The 18,759-nt window shown below is 43.3% G+C and overlaps 1 protein-coding gene across 4 annotated transcripts in view; it reads right to left on the bottom strand.

The window, feature by feature from the left end:
* Positions 1-18,759, bottom strand: part of Sgms2 (sphingomyelin synthase 2) — a 71,787-nt gene that overhangs the window by 35,035 nt on the left and 17,993 nt on the right. For 2 of the 4 annotated variants that reach the window (XM_041652576.1, XM_041652584.1), the window contains exon 2: positions 11,501-11,640. The exons of the other annotated variants lie outside the window; for them this stretch is intronic. The gene's annotated coding sequence lies outside the window, so the exon portion shown is untranslated. The remainder of the gene's footprint in view (positions 1-11,500; positions 11,641-18,759) is intronic. 4 annotated transcript variants of the gene reach the window in all.

Genomic DNA, 18,759 nt, shown 5'->3' with positions numbered 1-18,759 from the left:
TTTGATTTTCAGATTTAACTTTTTCCTTTTTCCTAAATTTCCTTGGTTTTTCTGTTCACCTCACTAGAACAGCCCCCTTGTACCAGGCTTTCTTCCTTACACACTGCCTGTCCTGCCTCAGGTCTTGGCAGACAGAGGCCACAACAACCTCCAAGAAACACCTCCATGACACCCCATAGGGAATGTTCTAAGACCCTGAAGAACAGAACAAGTAGCCTGGTGAGGCTTCAAAAAGGTCCACCTCTCCTCAGTGTCTCCTCTTGAGATCACTGGTTACAGCTTTCCTCAGTAGATACTGACCCTCCCATTGGGCGTGGCGTTCACAAATCTTAGACTTCTGGCTCAGATGAGTACGCATTATTGTCACACAGTTGTGTTAGAAATGGCCCAGCAGGACATGATGGAGCAGATGTAGAACCCCAGCCCTCAGGAGGATGAGGTAGGAAGATGCTGAGTTTGAGGCCAACCCCAGGTTATATACACAGGAAGCCCTGTCTCAAAAATACCACGACAAACAAACAAAACCCCAGGTGTCCTACAGGTGGAAAGAAGATTCAAAGATGATCTGTCAACGCGGTGAAGTACACCTTATCTGAAATGCTTAGACTACGGCCAGAAGTATTTCATATTTCTATTGTTCTTTTGAAATTTTTTGGAACATGTTCATGCATACAAAGGGTATCCTGAAGATAAGACCCAAATCTAAACACAAATTCATTTGTTTTGTATGTGCCATTCTCAATGCAGGTAATTCATAAAATATCCTAAATAAATAAATGATGTGGAAAACAGCTACGTGTTGATCCAAAAGAGGCTTCACCTTGAACACACACACACACACACACACACACACACACACACACACACAGCAAAAACAAACAAACAAAAAAACCCGAATTCAAGGCTACTTTTGCTTTCAGGAGGTGGTAGCTGCCCACAGACTCTCTGAAGATCTCTCCCTGACTCACAGTCTGAACCCGTATTTGAAGACTAACTGTGAGGTTTGGAGGAAATGTTGGTGGAACACTCTGAAGACTCCCTATTTACAACAACAAGTGCAGGCGCTGATAAGGAGGCAGAAGTCAAAAGAATTCCCTATGCTAACAAGTCTAATTTAGGTTGTAAAACCAGTTTTCGGCTTTTAAAAATTTTATTTTTAAGAAAGCTTTTGTTTATAAATACTACGTGTGCATTAAATGATCTTATCACCATTGTGATCGTGCAAAACCAACTGGAATTCATTACTTTGTATAAACTTTTTTTTTTAAGTAACAGATTTTTAAGCGCCAAGGCACTGTGTGTGTGTTTGTATGTGTGTGTGTGCATATACCTTTGTGTAGGTTAACAGAAGCCTGAGGAAAGTGTTGTGTTCTTTTCTAGCATTCTGGTTTATTCTGTCTTATTTCTTTGAGGCAGGGTCTCTCCTCAGCCTGGGACTCACATGTTTCTGCTAGGCTATCAGCCAGCATGCCCCAGCACACCACATCTCTGCTTCCTTCCAAAGCTGGGGTGAGAGCTGTGCCAAGACAAGGCCTGGTATCTGGTGCTGCCTGTGCTCAGGTCTTTAGGGCTGCACAGCAGGTGTTCTAATCCACTCTCTAGCTAGGCATCTCTAGATCATCTCTAGGCATCTCTCTAGCTCATGAAATTTATTAATAATATGTTCTAGTCTCTCTACCAAATCTTTTTTTTTTAAATTAGGAAATCTCACTATGCTGCCAAGACAAGCTCACATTTCTGACCTCAAGCAATCCTTCTACCTAGCTCAGTTTCTCAAGTAGTTGAAACTACAGATATAAGTCAATGCACCTTGCTTAAATGACTTTAGCTTAACAAAACTAGACTGGAATGTGTGTGAGGGGTTCTAGCCAACTCGAGCACGGCAAAAAGGCTCAGGCAGACCTTGCTCTTCCCCTGTCCCCTCTACCATACTAAACTGTTAGATTACATCCCTAAAGTTAGCCACTAAGGTCTAGTCCCTTATTCGACCACTTTCGCTAAGGTTGACTACCATGGTCCAGCTATCAAAGTATTGAAGCCCATCAATCAGAAGTCCCCCTTTGGCTACCCTAATTACCATGCCCAATAAAAATTAAACACCACATCCTCTTTCTTCATAAACTGCCTATTGGCCACATCTGCCTCCTCCCTATCCAGAGACAGTCCTTTGCCCCTTCAGGGCAAATATCCCTTCCCCTCTCTCCCTCATTCCTTCGTTTCTGTTTCTCCATCTCCTGTCTGTCCCTTATCTTTGCCAATGTCCTCCTGGGGCAAAGAAATCTCCTTAGTTCCTGCTGGGAACTTGGTCTTGGGGTATCTTGGGCTGACTCCGAGGTCCTTTCAGTGTGTGTGCTCAAATGCAATGTGAGACAGAGGCTCATAGCCCTGGCCTTGAACTTGTTACTTGTGGTTTGCCTAAGATAACTTTTTTAGTATTACTTGGGTGGCATGTCTAACAAGCGGCCTCACTTTCCATGCAAGCCTTCAGCTTCCATCCTGCAACAACTGGTAGGGAAGTCTGTCACTTCTCTTTCGGGAGAGGTATCTGAAATCTCGTCAGACATTACACACTGGCATCCTGATCTCAGCTGACAGTGGGCAAACCATGACCAAGCCAGGCTAGGTCATTCAGTAGTTTTTTCATTTAGTACAGCCTCTTTACTTGACATGTATGGTAGTCAGAGAATACATGTAGCACAGGAATGTAGAAAACGTAACAGCAAGTATTTAAAATTGGAAAATGAAATATTTCAAGTAACCTTCCAGAGCTGGGGAGCAAACCCACGGCCTGTGCACAGTAGGCATGGGTTCCACTACTCAGCTAAACCCCACATGCTCCCCTGCAACCCTTGATTTACAAAGGCTATCCACTAGCACTACTGCTTTGCGGTAGATACTTTATCAAACGATAATATAATTTTCCATCCTATATTTGACTTTTTCCCCTATGGATGGCATACCATAACCTAGAGATATAGCATTCATGCACGCATGCGCGCGCACACACACACAACACGCATGCACCTGAATCACATACTGTAGTAGTTATTATAAATATGTGTAGCATATTATATGCATAAATATTACATATATTATATGCACGCAGCACAATATAAAGATGTCTTTATCAGCAAAATAGCATCCATCTATGTATTCATGTATATAAAACCTAGAATCCATGTGAGAGAAAATGTGTGATATTTGTCTGATTCTGGCTAATTTGCCTTTTCAATCATCTGCCTCTAATTTTAATACTTGGGAAGCGAGACAGGAAGGTTAGGAGTTCAAGGCCAGCCTGGGCTAGATGAGATGTTGTCTCAAAACAAAACAGAAAGAAAAAAAGCCTTCATAGTTAACTGAACAAAAAGGAATGTGCTTCTGCGTCATACAGTTGACCGGGCCCGCGGGTATGGGTCCATTCTATCTTGACTAAAGGTCAGAGAGTTGGAACTTCTCTGTCCCTTCGAGGTTACTGTCAACAGTTCAAATAACAGGTCAGAGAGTTCTACTCGCTCAAGGTTATGGTCAACAGGTGTGGCTAATATCCAGACCTGGTATTTCAGGTATTAAGATGGAGATCTGTTGCTACCTCAACAAAAGTCTAAGGATCCAAGTAGGTTCCTACTCCCTTAGGGAGAAAACTATGGATTCCACGCAGGGAGTGGTTTGCCTGCAGAATCTTTGGGTCTAGAGTATGAGTGTCACTTGTCTTGCTCTGGCAACAGAATGTTTTAGTAAGAATGCAGCCCCTAGTCCTTCAACTGGTCTGTCCATTCCTTGTATCGCGTGGATGTAGTTTATCTTACTCCTACCTTTCAGGGTCGGGGTATTTAAGCAAATGGAAATTAAATGCAGGCTACTTTCTTTTTTTTAATATTTTATTTATTATGTATACAATATTCGATTTGCATGTATGCCTACAGGCCAGAAGAGGGCACCAGACCTCATTACAGATGGTTGTGAGCCACTATGTGGTTGCTGAGAATTGAACTCAGGACCTTTGGAAGAGCAGGCAATGCTCTTAACCTCTGAGCCATCTCTCCAGCCCCCAGGCTACTTTCAGTATTCACTAGATGTGTTGCCCCTCCTGATATTATCCTATGTTTCTGTCTCTTATTTCTCCCATATCTATGTTCCTTTTGCCTAACAATTCTAATCCTCCTGCTCCTACCCCAGAACGTCCGAATCCGCCATGGCTAGGAGCCAGGCAGAAGTCACCCGACAAACGTGGCTTATGGCATACAGTTGAACAAGGTTTCTGGTTAATTTAACTAATAAAGACTGGCTTGGAGGCAGTTCTGGAAGCCAGTTCCTTGATGGACTTTGAGTTCTACCACTTCCGTAAGAAATTTTTACCTGCTTATCAGCCCCACCCAGACCTGATAGAACCAGGCAGCAAGTTCAATGGGAAGGAAGTACCACCTACCCTTCCTCATTCTACTTTTAAATGTCACAGCTCCCACAGGTTCGCAGACACAGAACACCTTCAGGTCCAGCTGACCTCCTGACCCAAGGTGAGTCACACTGATGCCACAGGATTCCCTAACAACTGACCTCCCTCTAAAAGCGAAATTCAAGAAGTCGGACAGACCTCTAAAGAGGTCAGGTGGGACGGTGCTGCCACTGGCTTCCACGCCTTCTCCATGATCCTACAGACCTGTCCACAGGCCCACAAAATGGCCCCCTTCACTACTTACTTAGGGCTCTCTCTTCCACCACTTCCAAGCTGAGAGAGTCCAGGTCTTGTCACAATGCGACATGGCTGGGCTGGCCTCTAGCCAAGCACCTCCATTCTGGACCTACAGTGGCTGCTGCATTTTGCCAAAACCCTTAAGTACCTTGAGTCAGTCACACGTGTGCTTATTTGCATATCTGTCAGATAGAAGCTCCCAGAATTTCCCGTGACTTCCTACGGGCTACTTTGTGTCCTTTCAGTTTTCATCATAAATCCTTTAAAAAAAAGCGTGAAGTGGCATAATATATAAAAACAAAAGCCAATTTCTTCCTGCGGTGTGCCAGGGCAATCTTAGGAGTCACAAACACATTCTCATGGTGCAATGCTAACGGGGCTTTTCATCATCCCATCTCCAAAGTCTGGAATTCTGGAGACCCTTAGACAGTTTCTTGACGTGTGTACTTACAGTTACAATTTCTGTAATCAGAGTTCTCAAATCCTCAACATATTTTAACATGTTGAGAACAGTCCCGTTTATCCGTGTCTTTTCTCCTTGCCTTTCTTCCTAATTCATTCGGGCCTCCCTGGGGGTCTGCAGCCCCTTTTCCAGAGCACACAGAAGAAGCGCTGCTTGATGATCCTACTTCTTCCTACCTAGTGGCCTCAATACGCACAGCCACTTCATGCGGGAGGCACTGTCCACCTCCGAGGAACCACAAGCCAAACTCAAGAAATCCAGCAGAATGACGGGCAATCTGGATCTAGAACCTCTCTCAGCCACTAAGCTGTGGTGTGACTTGCTGGTATCCTAGGCAGGGTTAGTAATTAGGAATGTGCCATTTTCCCTCCCTAAAGGCAAAGGATTTCATTGCCCATGAGTCACTCCGTGGAAAGTTCCGGCTCACTGCTCAACTTTTCCCACCTTAACCCTTCCTTCTCAGGCAATCTGTGTTTGTCCTACGGTGACACCTCTCAAACACTGCCCATCAACAAGCTAAGGGTCACCTGAGTGCAGCGTGAGTGTTCACCCAGATCCCCGGCGACTGAAAAGGGCATTTCCTGGAAGCGTGGGGGTCGGCCATTTCATTGCCATGAAGTGTTCAGAGTGTGCGAGTTACGGTTGCCTAGTTACTGGTTTATGTTTGGCAATGGAAAAGCTGCTCAGTCCAGGTACAGTTGAACGCGGGCTGATTATTTACTCGGGGTGACCTTCTCCCAGCTGCACACTCGCTGTTGGTTTAATGCTTAACCCTGACATTTTTTTTTCTCCCCTTCTCCTTGCTGGTAGTGGAGGTTTCTATAGCCATTCCTTTTAGGTCAAGAGAATTCAGAGGTACACACACCCATTACTTTGTGGCCTAAGGAAAGGCAAGATTGGAAGGTCATTACAGGACTCTTGCTCATCCAAGGACAATGGAATTCTAAGCGTCAGGAAATTACTTATCCGTCATCCCTTACTAGTGAGTTTCCCTCTTAGGAACTCAGTGCATGTAACACACTCCCTAACAGCACTGAGTCAGGGACTCTGACCTCATAATCAACAAGGGTTTCAGTTTGTTTGTTTGTAAGAAGATTGACTCATTTGGTAGAATATATTCCAGATCAGAAAACTATTTCACCTTTTTTTTCTTATATCAAGAATTGTGTCTTGCAAATAATCGGTTTCAGAATTGAGAGAATTCACCCTCAAATACCATTAAAATGACACCGCTGGCTAGCGTCATTTTACTAATTTATCTTCGAATTCAGAATGGTGTATGTACCTGGGTTCCTACAGAAGCTAAGAATCCAAACCAACAGGATGATAGCTGGGGACACAGGGAGTTGTCTGCCCAGCATCCAAAGCCCTGGGATGAATCTTCCATTCTCCCATCCCCCAAACACTGAGCTAGAAGCCTAGACTCCTAGTATAAGTCTCCAACAATATTAGCCTTTTTCTGTAATTTTCTTTCTTCCTTTTTTTAAATTGAGAATTTCACACATAAATACCATGAGATATGATCACATCCATTCTGCCACTATTTTTTTCCGTTTTGGATTCCTCATTTTCCTGGTTATTTCTATATTAAATATTCAAAGGAAATGAGTTGCTAATTGTTTGTTTTATTTTGTTTTAGCCGCATGGTATGGATACATGTCTTTAATAATCCCAGCACTCGGGAAGCAGAGGTAGGCAGATCTCTGTGAGTTCGAGGCCAGCCTGGTCTACAGAGTGAATTGCAGGATAGCCAGGACTGTTAGGGCCAGGTCTCGATAAACAACAAAAACAAAATTTTGGGGGGCTGAAAACATACATATCAGATACATGGATGGTTCCCCCCCCCCTTTTTAATTTTCTGTTTTGAGTATTCTGGGTGCTTTTACATTTCAGTGAACATACCTACTATAAATACAACAAAGTAAAGTGTAGGCTTAATCTTTTTGGGAAAGACCTATATTCTAAACTTATTTAACATTCTTAGATTGAAGGGTAAAAAAGCAACCTTAGAAGTTTCTCTTCTTCTTACTACATAGTATTCATCCTGATACTGCGTTTTCAGTGTGCTTCACACCGTAGGCACTAATACACACTCTAATATGAATTTATTTTTGACAGCTAGGCAAGTATAGACTTACTTTGCAATTTTTCTTAATTTATTTTTAATTTAATTTTTTTTTGTATTTTTTTTTTCGAGACAGGGTTTCTCTGTGGTTTTGGAGCCTGTCCTGGAACTAGCTCTTGTAGACCAGGCTGGTCTCGAACTCACAGAGATCCGCCTGCCTCTGCCTCCCAAGTGCTGGGATTAAAGGCATGTGCCACCACCGCCCAGCTATTTTTAATTTTAAAATATCAATCACATAAACTTCCCAACACCTCCTGTGCCATGTAAATACAGACTGCTAAATTTGTTCAGCATTGCTTGCATGCATTATATGTTTAGGTCTGATCGTCTCAAGCATCGTGTGGAATCTTTATCATCTCCAAAACGAGTGTTTTTTCTAAAGACGTATTTAAAAGAAAAATTTATAAAATATTTAAGAAAAAGGTATTGCCATGACCAATACGGGCTGTGTTTATAATTACTTGCAAGATCTAAAGGATGTGAATTGCTTCCCAAACGTTTTAAAGTCATTAACCATGTAAGGTTTAGGCTTACATATTATTGAAAGCTCAGGTCTTCAGATTGTCAGAGTCTGGACCTTGAGAAAAGAGTCTGCCTGCTGACACCTAAGAATTTAAACCCATGAATGTGTTGGTACCTTTCCAAACAACTCTAAAGGAATTTCACTCCTCTGATTGACTAAGGATCCCTGATCATCACTTGTACACAGTGTGCCGTCTAGGACAGTAAGCGGTGTATGGTGTGTTTAATATATTGAGAATTAAATGACCCCCAACCATCTCATATTTAGAAAAGGTATTTAACCTTCATTTAGGCATCTGCCCATTATGGCCAGGTGAACAAGCCAGCCTTAGTCCCGTGTTTCAGAGAATCTACAGAATAATTCCCTATCACACGGAGATATCATTGGAGTAATCAAAAGTTCAGTTCAGGGCTTTAGCAACACAAAGCCAAGGACGCAACTTGTCTGGAAAGTTCAGAAGTCTTCTGGGAAGAAAGGCTTTCTCAACTCAGATCTGAAGGATGAAGAGGAGTCCGGTTAGCTAAGAGTGGGCTCATCTGAGACAGAAGGGATGGTATGTGCAGAAGGGACTATTATGTTTACAAGCAGTAGGCAAGTGAACTTGGCTGGAAAGAGAGAGTCTGGATCCTCGGGAACCCTGCAAGGCCACGCTAACATATTTTTGGCTTTGCCTCAGAAATAACAGGACCTGGGGATGATGTTCTCCATTTTTCAAAATTTTTCAAAACTTCCAAATATGATTCCGGGCACTCAACAGTAAGGAATTAGACCACTGCCATACTAAAGAATAAATGTATATGTTTATGTGTGTTTATGTTTACCCAGGTTCCTGAGGTACCAAGGAGATGTTGGCGTGTGTGGCTCAGGAAAGGCTGCTGCCTAATGGTCTAGCTGGTAAATAAGAAAGACTTAAAGACTTATCAAATTCTATCCTATTCTAGCAAATGACTTAACTTTGGGGAAAGTGGCATAACCCTCTAACTCTGAAGTGGAACCAATAGTAGAGTAGCTACTCAATGAAGTTAGCATGAAAACTAGGAGGTAACACATGGAAAACACTAAGAATGGTGGCTGTCACAATGTCACTCACTATTCCTTATCACCCGTAGAAGAAGCAACAGCTGCGTACTATTTGATGTCAGCCACTACGGTTACTCTCCATTGTCAACTGTATTTTGAATCACTTTGGAAACAAGATTCTAGGTGTGTCTGGGACAGTATTTCCAGAACTGAGGAGGCAAGACCCACTCTGAGGACCCCACCACATGAACTGGGGTCCCCAGACTGAATCATGAGAAAGTCAGTTGGGCCATCACTAGTTCTCTCTCTCCTCCTCCCTCCCCCGCTTCTTTCCTCCCTCCCTCTCCCTTCTGACTGCAGACACAACAAGACCAGCCACCTCCAGGGCCTGCATCTCTCCTCGAACTAAAATAAACTCTTTTTAATGAGCTTTTTATCTGGCATTTGCTCTCAGCAACAAGAAACATCGCCAATAATCTGCAAAAACATACTAATGAAAGCCGAGCATTCAAAACCAGTGCTCTTGACTACAGAAAACATAAACTCTTTATTTGATCTTAGCCAAAAGACCGAGAAGTGATAAAAATTTGGGGGTTATGGATGCAGCTTAGTGGTAGAGTAATGTTTAGCACATGTGGGGCCTGACGCTCGTTCAATCCTCAGCTTAAGTAAATAAAACGAAACTTTTAAAATGCTAGCATTTTGTTGTTGTTCTTAACCTTTGTTTTTTGTTTATGCATCTATGTTTGTGCACCAGGTGCATGCAGAGTCGATGGAGGCCAGAAGAGGATGCTGGACGGCCCTGTAACTACGGACGGCTGTGAGCCACCATGTGGGTGCTGGGAACCAAACCCGAATTCTCTGGTGTTCAATCACAGCAAGAGAAAAGGAACTAATACACCAGCCAAAGGGGGACAGGCAAACTTGTACATCTGTCCCAAGGATGGCTCTGTGGCTGCGGTTAGCAGGTGCCATCAGGATTCCTTTGTCAAACTCACCCCACATACAGTTAGGAAAGTTACAGCATGGCTTCCTCTACAGCAGACTTTTTACATGATGAAGCAGAACTTCATTTGCTTGTTTAGGCATTCTAGAAAGGATGTTTTGACCCTGACAAGAGGTTGAGGAACGAAAACAGTATAATTGAAAAGTGACCTTTCTTCTTTTCAGCTCAACTTGTATTGATGAAGCCCTATCTTTTTCTCTGTCGTTTTCATGAACTTCTGAAATCTGCAGCATTTGCAGCACAAGGGCTGCATTATTTTCCAAAGCAGACGCTGATCCCTTCCCTCTCCACCGGGTTTATCTGCCATATTGAAGGGACTGTTCTCAGGATACCCAAGGCAAAACCAATTCTCTGTGCCTCCCTGCTCCCAGCTAGGGATGGAGGCAACACGGGAATTTCCTGCTTGGTTCACTGCTTATCCCAACACTGAAAAGAGCGTCTGGCAAACAGACGGCATTCAGTAAGTAACTGTAGAAAAATTCTTCACCCAACTTCCATGGGACAGATGCTACCATACAGGCAGGGAGGCAGCACCACTGTGTGGTATTGAGAAATAGGTTCCTAATCTCAGCCCATACAGGCATTCTAACCCTAGCAATATTCCAAGAATTAGTCTGCAGTTTACAGAAGACAAACAAGCCTACAGAATGCTGTGTAGGACAATGAACCTTAACTGATGAGGGGGAAAAAAACTTTAATGATTTTTTTTGCTAATTTATTTATTTTTAATGTGGGAGTGTTTTGCCTGCATGTATGTCTATGCTTTGTGTACACTCAGTGACTGTGGAAGTCAGGAGGACATCAGACCCTCTGGAACTGGAGTTACAGAAGGCTGTGAGCCACCAGGTAGATGCTGGGAATCTAACCCAGGACCTCTGGGAGAGCAGCCAGTGAGTGGTTTGTTTTTTTTTTTGTTGTTGTTTGTTTGTTTTGTTTTTCGAGACAGGGCTTCTCTAGCTTTGAAGCAGGTCCTGGAACTAGCTCTTGACCAGGCTGGACTTGAACTCACAGAGATCCACCTGCCTCTGCCTTCAAAGTGCTGGGACTAAAGGCGTGTGCAACCACAGCCCATAGCCCAGCTCCAGCAAGTTTTCTAACCACTGAGACATCTCTCCATCTCCAAGAAATCAGTATTATGCTTAGATTACATGGGCCAATGAGAGTTGAATTCCCACAAGGTCAATACTACATATTTGTAGCAATAAAAACCACACAGTTGGTACAGGCCACTCACTCTGTAGCGCGTTCCAGGACATAAGGGCTACACAGAGAAACCCTGTCTCTCTGTGCCCAAAGGACCAGACAGCAAACAGAAAGATTTCTGTACCGAATTTAACTTTCAAGAATAAAATTAATCCTAATTTAAGAAGTCCAGGTAGGGAGTTGAGCTTCAAGGGTCTTAGCCACAAGCTGTTCCTGAGGATCAGCTGTGGCAGACAACTGGGTGCTCCCTTGGAGTAGTAACACAAAGTTAGGGTGTTAGCTGTGCTGAGGAGTTCAGATTCACTTGAGAGTGAAGAGTTTACAGAGACCAGGTACCTGTATACCTACACCAGGCCCTTGGCACAGCCACACCAGGCCATCACCACGATGACACCAGGCCATCACCACAGTTATACCAGGACATCAACTCAGTTACACTGGGGCTTCCTGACTCCCAAGTCCACACTGACCTTTCTAAGAACTCAGATCTGCACGTTGAACACTTCAGAGGTTCCTCACAGTTCAGAAGAGTTCTAGGGCGTGGATAGAGTTCGCTGAATTCCTTAGACAGCCAAGATAAGTCAAACAGAAGCAAGTGATTGCTCTTGTGCTGTGGACAAACAAGTTGACCCATAATTAAAAGCGTGTACAACACAGTGTTTTCTATTAGTTAATATCGCCAGCTTGTTCAACTGATATCAAGTTCTGTTCAGCAACACAGCTAAGCGTGACACTTTCTGTCTGTCAAACTGAGTGTGGGTAACCATGCCAAATCATGTACCCATCCCAAAGTACACCGTTACATTGAGAAAAGACAGAGTGCCACAGAATTTGGAGACTTTTCTTTGGAAGATGATGGGCCACAGACAAGTTCACATAGGAGTCAGGTAAGTTCTAGAACTCAGATCAGTAAAGAACTGTTACCAAGTAGGGAATGTAGTTGTTCGAACACAGAACAGGAGCTCTTACCCACAAAGGCAGACGAGGGAGAACTGGGCATGAAGAATGCCAGACCTAATGCCATGAGCCTTTAGTGTCCTCTTTCATGGATTGAGGCGGTAAGCATACAAACGTGACAAGGCCCTTAAAAGAATTGTTTAATGGAAGGACTTCATATTAAGGGAAGAGCATTGAGCATGTGGTAAAGCTCATACGAATTTGGTAAATGAATAGAATCAGTATAGAGGCAGGCTACTCCTAAGGTCTTACAAAATGACTACAATTTGGGCTCAGGTTGAGGTGTGTGAAGGTCTCCTCACACTTCAGAGGAGCCCTGTTTACACTTAGGTTTAACACAGTCCTGCAGATCTCAACACAAGAGGCCTGAGCATCGGTGAAGGCCAGGTTGCCATTGTTAAGACATCATCAGAGGTTTCATTTGGATGAGTGAGAAGCCAAGGGCACATCACAGTCAGCACTACACAGAAAACCTTGCCCACCCTCGCCTCCATTCCCACAGCCATGGTCCTGCACAGTCAGAGCAGGAGGAGGTGGGGCTAGATTAGAAATACATATCCTCTAAGAAGGGAAGATGACTGAAATACAGCCAGGGGGAAACACTCCATGCCTTGAGGCAGGGGAGCACTCTGTACCCAGATCTGACAGATCTGAGAGTCGCCCTCTGGAAGAGAAGCGTCCTGGGATCAAACAGCTTAGAAGTGTATTCCGTCTTGATATGGTCACTCAGGTTCTAAGCTCTTGTAGTTAAAACATACATTACTGTAAATCAGGTGACAGTAATTTTCTGTAAATTTCTATTACCGTTAGAGAAAAAAAGTCTCAGCTTTCAAAGAGGGGTCTGTGCTGAATAGTGTTTACATCAATTTGACACATGCTAGAGACATGACCAGAGAGTTGTAAACCGAAACAGATTCTTTCAGCAATAGAAACCCTAAGAAAAGCAATGTCTTCCCTCAGGCAGCCCTGAACTGTGATGTGTTGAAACCCCGTGACTATTTCATAAAGTTGGGAGGAAACCCCGTCCCAGTTTGTCAACCTTTCCCGTTTAACGTAGCTAAGTTCTAGAGACTATTTAAGATTTTTCTCTTAAGGTAAAATGCTGTTGATTTCTCTACAATATAAAGACTGAACATACTTTTTTTATACACTGTGGAATTTCAAAATTTCAATATATGTGGACAGTGTGATCAAATCAGGCTAGCCAGAATTCTTCTCTCTCTCTCTCCCTCCATCGGTCTCTCTGTCACACACACACACACACACACACACACACACACACACACTCCTTCCCTCCTTCTGTGTCCCTGTCTGTGTGTTTTCACAAACATCCCAACCTCCTCCTAGTTATTTTGAAATGGTACAGATGGTAAACATTGCCGAGGGTGTAAATATGTAAATGGCTACCGCAGCTCATTTTCATTCTGATCCACGTGGCATATTGCTATAGAAAGCAGACATAGAATTTTCTACTTGCTGTTCACAGGGACGATGTGCAGCCGTGGGAATGGCATTAACCCTGCGCATCCCTGGACCTTCTGGAACCCATTGTACTTGTTCTACCCTACTCTGCATTTTCTTCCCAATCAATGTAGAAGAAATTCTATGAATGCAATTCTAGTGCTGTAGTTCTCTGAGAGCAATTATTTGGTCAATTGGTAGATAAGATAAGATTTGTTTATTTCCTTTCTGTGGGGCTGTAAGCACCACAAGAGGCACTGTTAGGCTTTTAACTGCCTTTTAGATACAAGGCCTGGCAGAGTTGATGGTTATATGCCAATATTTCTTCACTAACTCATGCTAAGAGTCACATGTTTAAAGTGGGCTTGGTGGCCTATGCTTGTAGCCCAGCATAAGACACTAAGACAAGGGCATTACTAACTGGAGTTGGCGACCAAGGGAGCCCTGTCTCAACAAACAAAGTGTCAATGTCTTGCAAAAAAAGACCAGAAGTCCCTGAGGTAATGGAAAGGGAGAGACGACAGCAATTTAGAAGTGCGGCACACAAGCGTGGCACTGAAAACCCTCAGAGGCAGAGTGTAGGGTGTGCCTACAGGTGTGTACCAAAGGGGGGCAGAGCTGGGCGTGGTGGTGCACACCTTTAATCCCAGCACCACATCTGAGTTCAAAGTCAGCCTGGTCTACACAGTGAAGGGCAGCCAGGGCTCCAGCATGAGACCTTGAGATTTTTTTCTCTTCCTTTTTTTTTTTTTTGTAAGAAAATAAGAAAAAGGAAAAAGGAGAAAGGAAAAGTGATGAGCCACTAATAAGGATGGGTGTGATCAGGGTAAAACTGCATAAAAAATGCTGAGTGTTTTCTAATTATAGACTCTGAAATTTAAAATATCTGAAAGGCCACCCTGTACTTCCCTGTGCCCAATACGGTCTGTGTCTGGACCATCCCGGGAGCAGGAGGCCACTCATCTTTTCCTTTTTAAAGCCCAGAGAGAAGGGGCGATTACAAGCTTGTGCCTCACAACCCCTGCATTCCACAGTGGGTGCGTCTTCCCTGGCTCAGTCTGGCTTTCCCCTCCGTGACACAAAGTAATCTCATGGGTGTTACATCCAAATGTCTAAAATAGAGGGAAAAATAGAAGCCATAAAAATGCGCCGTACTATAACAGGGAAAATTAAACTGCTTTTTAATTTTAGCAAATGCCTGTGAATCTTCATTTAAAAAAAAAAAGAAATGGTCATATTTCAACACTGGAACTGAAAAAGTATTTAACCTGACTAGTGAACAACGAAATTCAAATTTTAAAAACTACAATTTTTTCACTTACTAATTATCCTAAAAAAAAATAACCAAAATTATCAAACTGCTATTAAGCTGTAAAATAAAAGCGTCTTTGATTTTACAAATAGGAACAAAATTTACCTGAACGTATTAATCAGGACATTGTTAGTAACAATGAAACTCTAAAAACTTCTGCCTGTAACAGTTAAGAAACTGCTTAAGTTATAGTAAATACAAAAGAATAATTAAATACTCCGTCACCATGTATCATTGCAAGGTGTAAGAGGTTCATGATCTGTTCGTGGCTACAGAACAACGGTAGGGGTTTCCTCACCGTCCTGCTTTTTCTTGTTTTAGATTTCATTATAAGTCATATATCTTATGACTTTAAGTGTTTTGTTGTGATCAGAAGAGGACTCCAGATTCCCTGGAACTGGGGTTATTATGGACTGGATGGTTGGGAGCCACGATGGGGATGCTGGAAACTGAATATGCAAGAGCAGCAAGTGTCCTTTAACCACTGAGCCCTCTCAGCCCTCTATCCTGTTTCTTTAAAGTTCCATATGTAAATATAAAGATGGCAACAAAGAAAACAGGTTTATAAATTGTTTAAATTTCCCTCTTATTTTGAAATCAAATTTTCTTAAACAAAGGTTGCTATTATAATTAAGAAAAAGACTCAACACATCTGAAGAAAAGGAAAGAATAAAAAAGAAAGATGGGCCAAAAATTTCTGAGACAGATTTCCAATATCAGCTACCATAACAAGTCTCTATAAAAAGAAGTTCATGATAATAAGTCTTTTCAATTATCATCATAAACTGAGGACAGAAACAGCAGGCCTCATTTTCCCTGTGCTCATTACATATTAGGGTTGGGTGTTGGGGAAAAATAAAATTACTCAGCCATGGTTTATTAAAAGTTTGCTTTTAAGCAAGATACCACTTGTGGTCACACCGCCAAGTAGCAAGGGTGGTCCACACCTCTGCTTAAATATAACTTAATTACACAGTTGATAGATTTAAAGTACAATTCACGTATTTACTACAATTACCACTCTTACTTAAATAAAAATAAATCCCACCTTTGAAAATAGAAGTGAAACTGGGTAAGTAGCACTTGCCTGTAATCCTAGCGGCTGGAAGGTAATGGCGGCAGAAGGACCAGGAGTTCAAGGTTAAAGGTCAACCTCTGCTACACAGTAAACCCAAGGCCAGCTTGGGTTATATAATCCCGCCCTTTAAAATCAAAACAGAAAAGAAAATGAAGCTCGGTATAAAAATCAATCAAGAAAGACTTACTAAATGTGAAGAAACAGCTGGGCGGTGGTGGCGCACGCCTTTAATCCCAGCACTCGGGAGGCAGAGGCAGGCGGATCTCTGTGAGTTCGAGGCCAGCCTGGTCTACAAGAGCTAGTTCCAGGACAGGAACCAAAAGCTACAGAGAAACCCTGTCTCGAAAAATCAAAAAAAAAAAATATATGAAGAAACATATTTAGCCTATGGGCGGAGCTATATGAAGGTCTCAGATAGAAGAGACCTTTGGCAAAGTGGAGGGGTGGAGTGCAGTCAGTGAATGTGGAATTTAGGATCACTGGATCCTGTAGGACATGTACCTCAATAGGTTAATAAGTGGATGAACGGCTGCTAAGTTTCTCAGCAGAGTTAACACTGGACTCCCCAAGAAAGAGGACGCTGGATTCCCATCCATTATGGAGGTCTCTCTTGCTGGTCATTAAATTACAATAAAAACACATGTTAAAACAGGGAGGATGAGTGCCCAGAGGAAGGAAAACAAAAGGGTTAGCAGCTGGGTGTGAGAGCTGAGCTGACCGACAAGACTAGAGTGTGGCTGTGGTTATAACTCAAGTTGCCTTGATCCCTGACAGTAGAGTTTCCAGGGCTTCCCAGTAGCTTGTGTGTTTCGGGCCTGAAGGGCCTGGATGCTCTAACACGCACCTCATACATAGTGAGAGACTTTAAAATCCTCACGAAGAATTCACCGGGTTTGCTGCCCATCTTGCGACATCCACGGCAATCTCTCTTTGGAGGGCTCTGCTTGGACTAACTTAACCACTCCTCTGCCAAGCCAACTTCTGTTAGACTGGTTCTTGACTGAATTCAGTCCCTCAAGACTGATAAGAACTCTGACCCGTTCCCCAGCCCACCATAATCTGCTATAGTGACTTGGTTAGCAATCCATTTCCTGGAGTTACCCACACCCTCGTCACAGTCCCAGCCCTGATCCCTTGTTTGTCCTGGTGAGGTTTCTGAGATGTTTCTTGCCCTGGCCTTCAGCAGTCCGCTCCTTTGGAGACACTGTTTTGGCTTGGTTTTTGTTCTTGTAGCCTGTCTCGTAAATGACAGAGTTAACATGGCTTCAGCAACATCTGTCTCAGACATCTATGCCCTGCGAGCCTCCAACATTCCTCCAAAGGAATCCCAGAACAAACTGCATCATGGCAGATTTATCTAAACTTATTTCACACGGAAAACTCTCCCACATACTAAGTTCTGCAGGAAGGATGTTTTTTTGAGAGAGAACAAGATGCAAGTTAAGAAATTGAGCTCTGGGGACCTCAGAGTTATTTTCTGTCCACATAGAACTAAGAGTAAATTGGGAGCATGGAGTCCTTGGGGGAAGACTAAGTGGGGAGGGGAGATGCAGGGAGGGGAACAGAGAAAAATGTAGAGCTCAATAAAAATCAGTTAAAAAAAAGGGAAAAAAAAAGAATTCAAATATCAGGAATAACTGGGAAAAAAGGGAAGGAGATGAAAAACAGAAGTGAGTTAAGGGTAGCTGAGGGTTTTGCAACCAAATCTTGAGTAAGATAAAAAGGAAGAGAACATAATGCACTCGGAAGCCTTACGCTAGGAACACTCGGGGTGAGCAGGCTCATCAGGATGTAAACGGGAACCTGCTGGTGGGGCTGGGGTACCCCACAAGTTCCCATGAGCTGTCACAGTGGTGACTGGACACAACTGGGCTGACACAAAAATGTCACAAAGCTTTTGCCTTGAGCTCCCACGCCATTCGTACACAGCCAGACACTATCCCTTAGAAGTGAGAAGGGCCAACGATAGGAGGGAGCCTTGAGTCTGCACTTGAACTGCGGGTGTCAACTGGTAATCTCCTCAGTAAGCAAATTAAAAGAGTTAAATTAAAATCGGAAAGCAGAGAGGGGCTGGAGTGATGGTCCAGTTGTTAAGCTTCCTGCTCTGTTCCCAGCATCTACATCAGGCGGCTCAAAACTGCCTGCATCGCCAGGACCAGGAGATCTGCACCATCCTCTGGGGGAGCCTGCACGCACAGGGTGCACAGAAACTCATGTGGGCACACACATGTGCACACAAATAATAGGTTAGTTTTTAAAAATCATTTAAAAAATAGTAGAAAGCAGAAAAAAGAGATTTCTTCAAGAAGGGCCACATTGGAAAGGGGGACAAAGAGAACCAGGGAACTTCCCAAATTTGTCTTTAGGCTCCTGAATTGAGGCTGAAGTTTCAATAGAGGGCTCAGTCAAGGTGTGCTCCCTGTGGGCTCTTGTTTGAACTGCAGTCTCGTTCTAGAATGTTCTGACAAGTTATCAGAGCTGGATGAGATCTCTTTCCAGGGGATAAAACTCCCCCCACTGGCTGGGCCTTTTCCTTCTCCCAGCACCGAGATTCCAGGGGGACATCCCATTTCTTTGGGTCCACTGTTTCAGTGGTCTGATAGTCAGTTTGAGACGCATGGTCTCTTGACTTCATTCCTGCCAGTCATGATCAGTGAACAGAACGTTAGTCATCTTGGATACTGTCTAATGAGAAACAGTTAACCAAATATGGCTAGTGTAACCAAGACCGATGTTCCCTAAATCTTCTTCACTGTGTGTGTGTGTGTGTGTGTGTGTGTGTGTGTGTGTGTGTGTAATCTTTAACACCCACCCCCACCTGGTTAAACTTTCATTTGCATAAAGGCCCTGTGTGACATTCCCAGGAACTTGATGAGCCAGAACAGCCCAGCCCTCCTCTCTTCCCTTCATTTCCTTTGCAT

This window comes from Microtus oregoni, unplaced genomic scaffold (assembly GCF_018167655.1).
Source record: "Microtus oregoni isolate MIOR12 unplaced genomic scaffold, Mior012 000000F_ref0000247, whole genome shotgun sequence".
Lineage (NCBI taxonomy): Eukaryota > Metazoa > Chordata > Mammalia > Rodentia > Cricetidae > Microtus > Microtus oregoni.
This window is presented reverse-complemented; position numbering and strand designations above follow the sequence as displayed.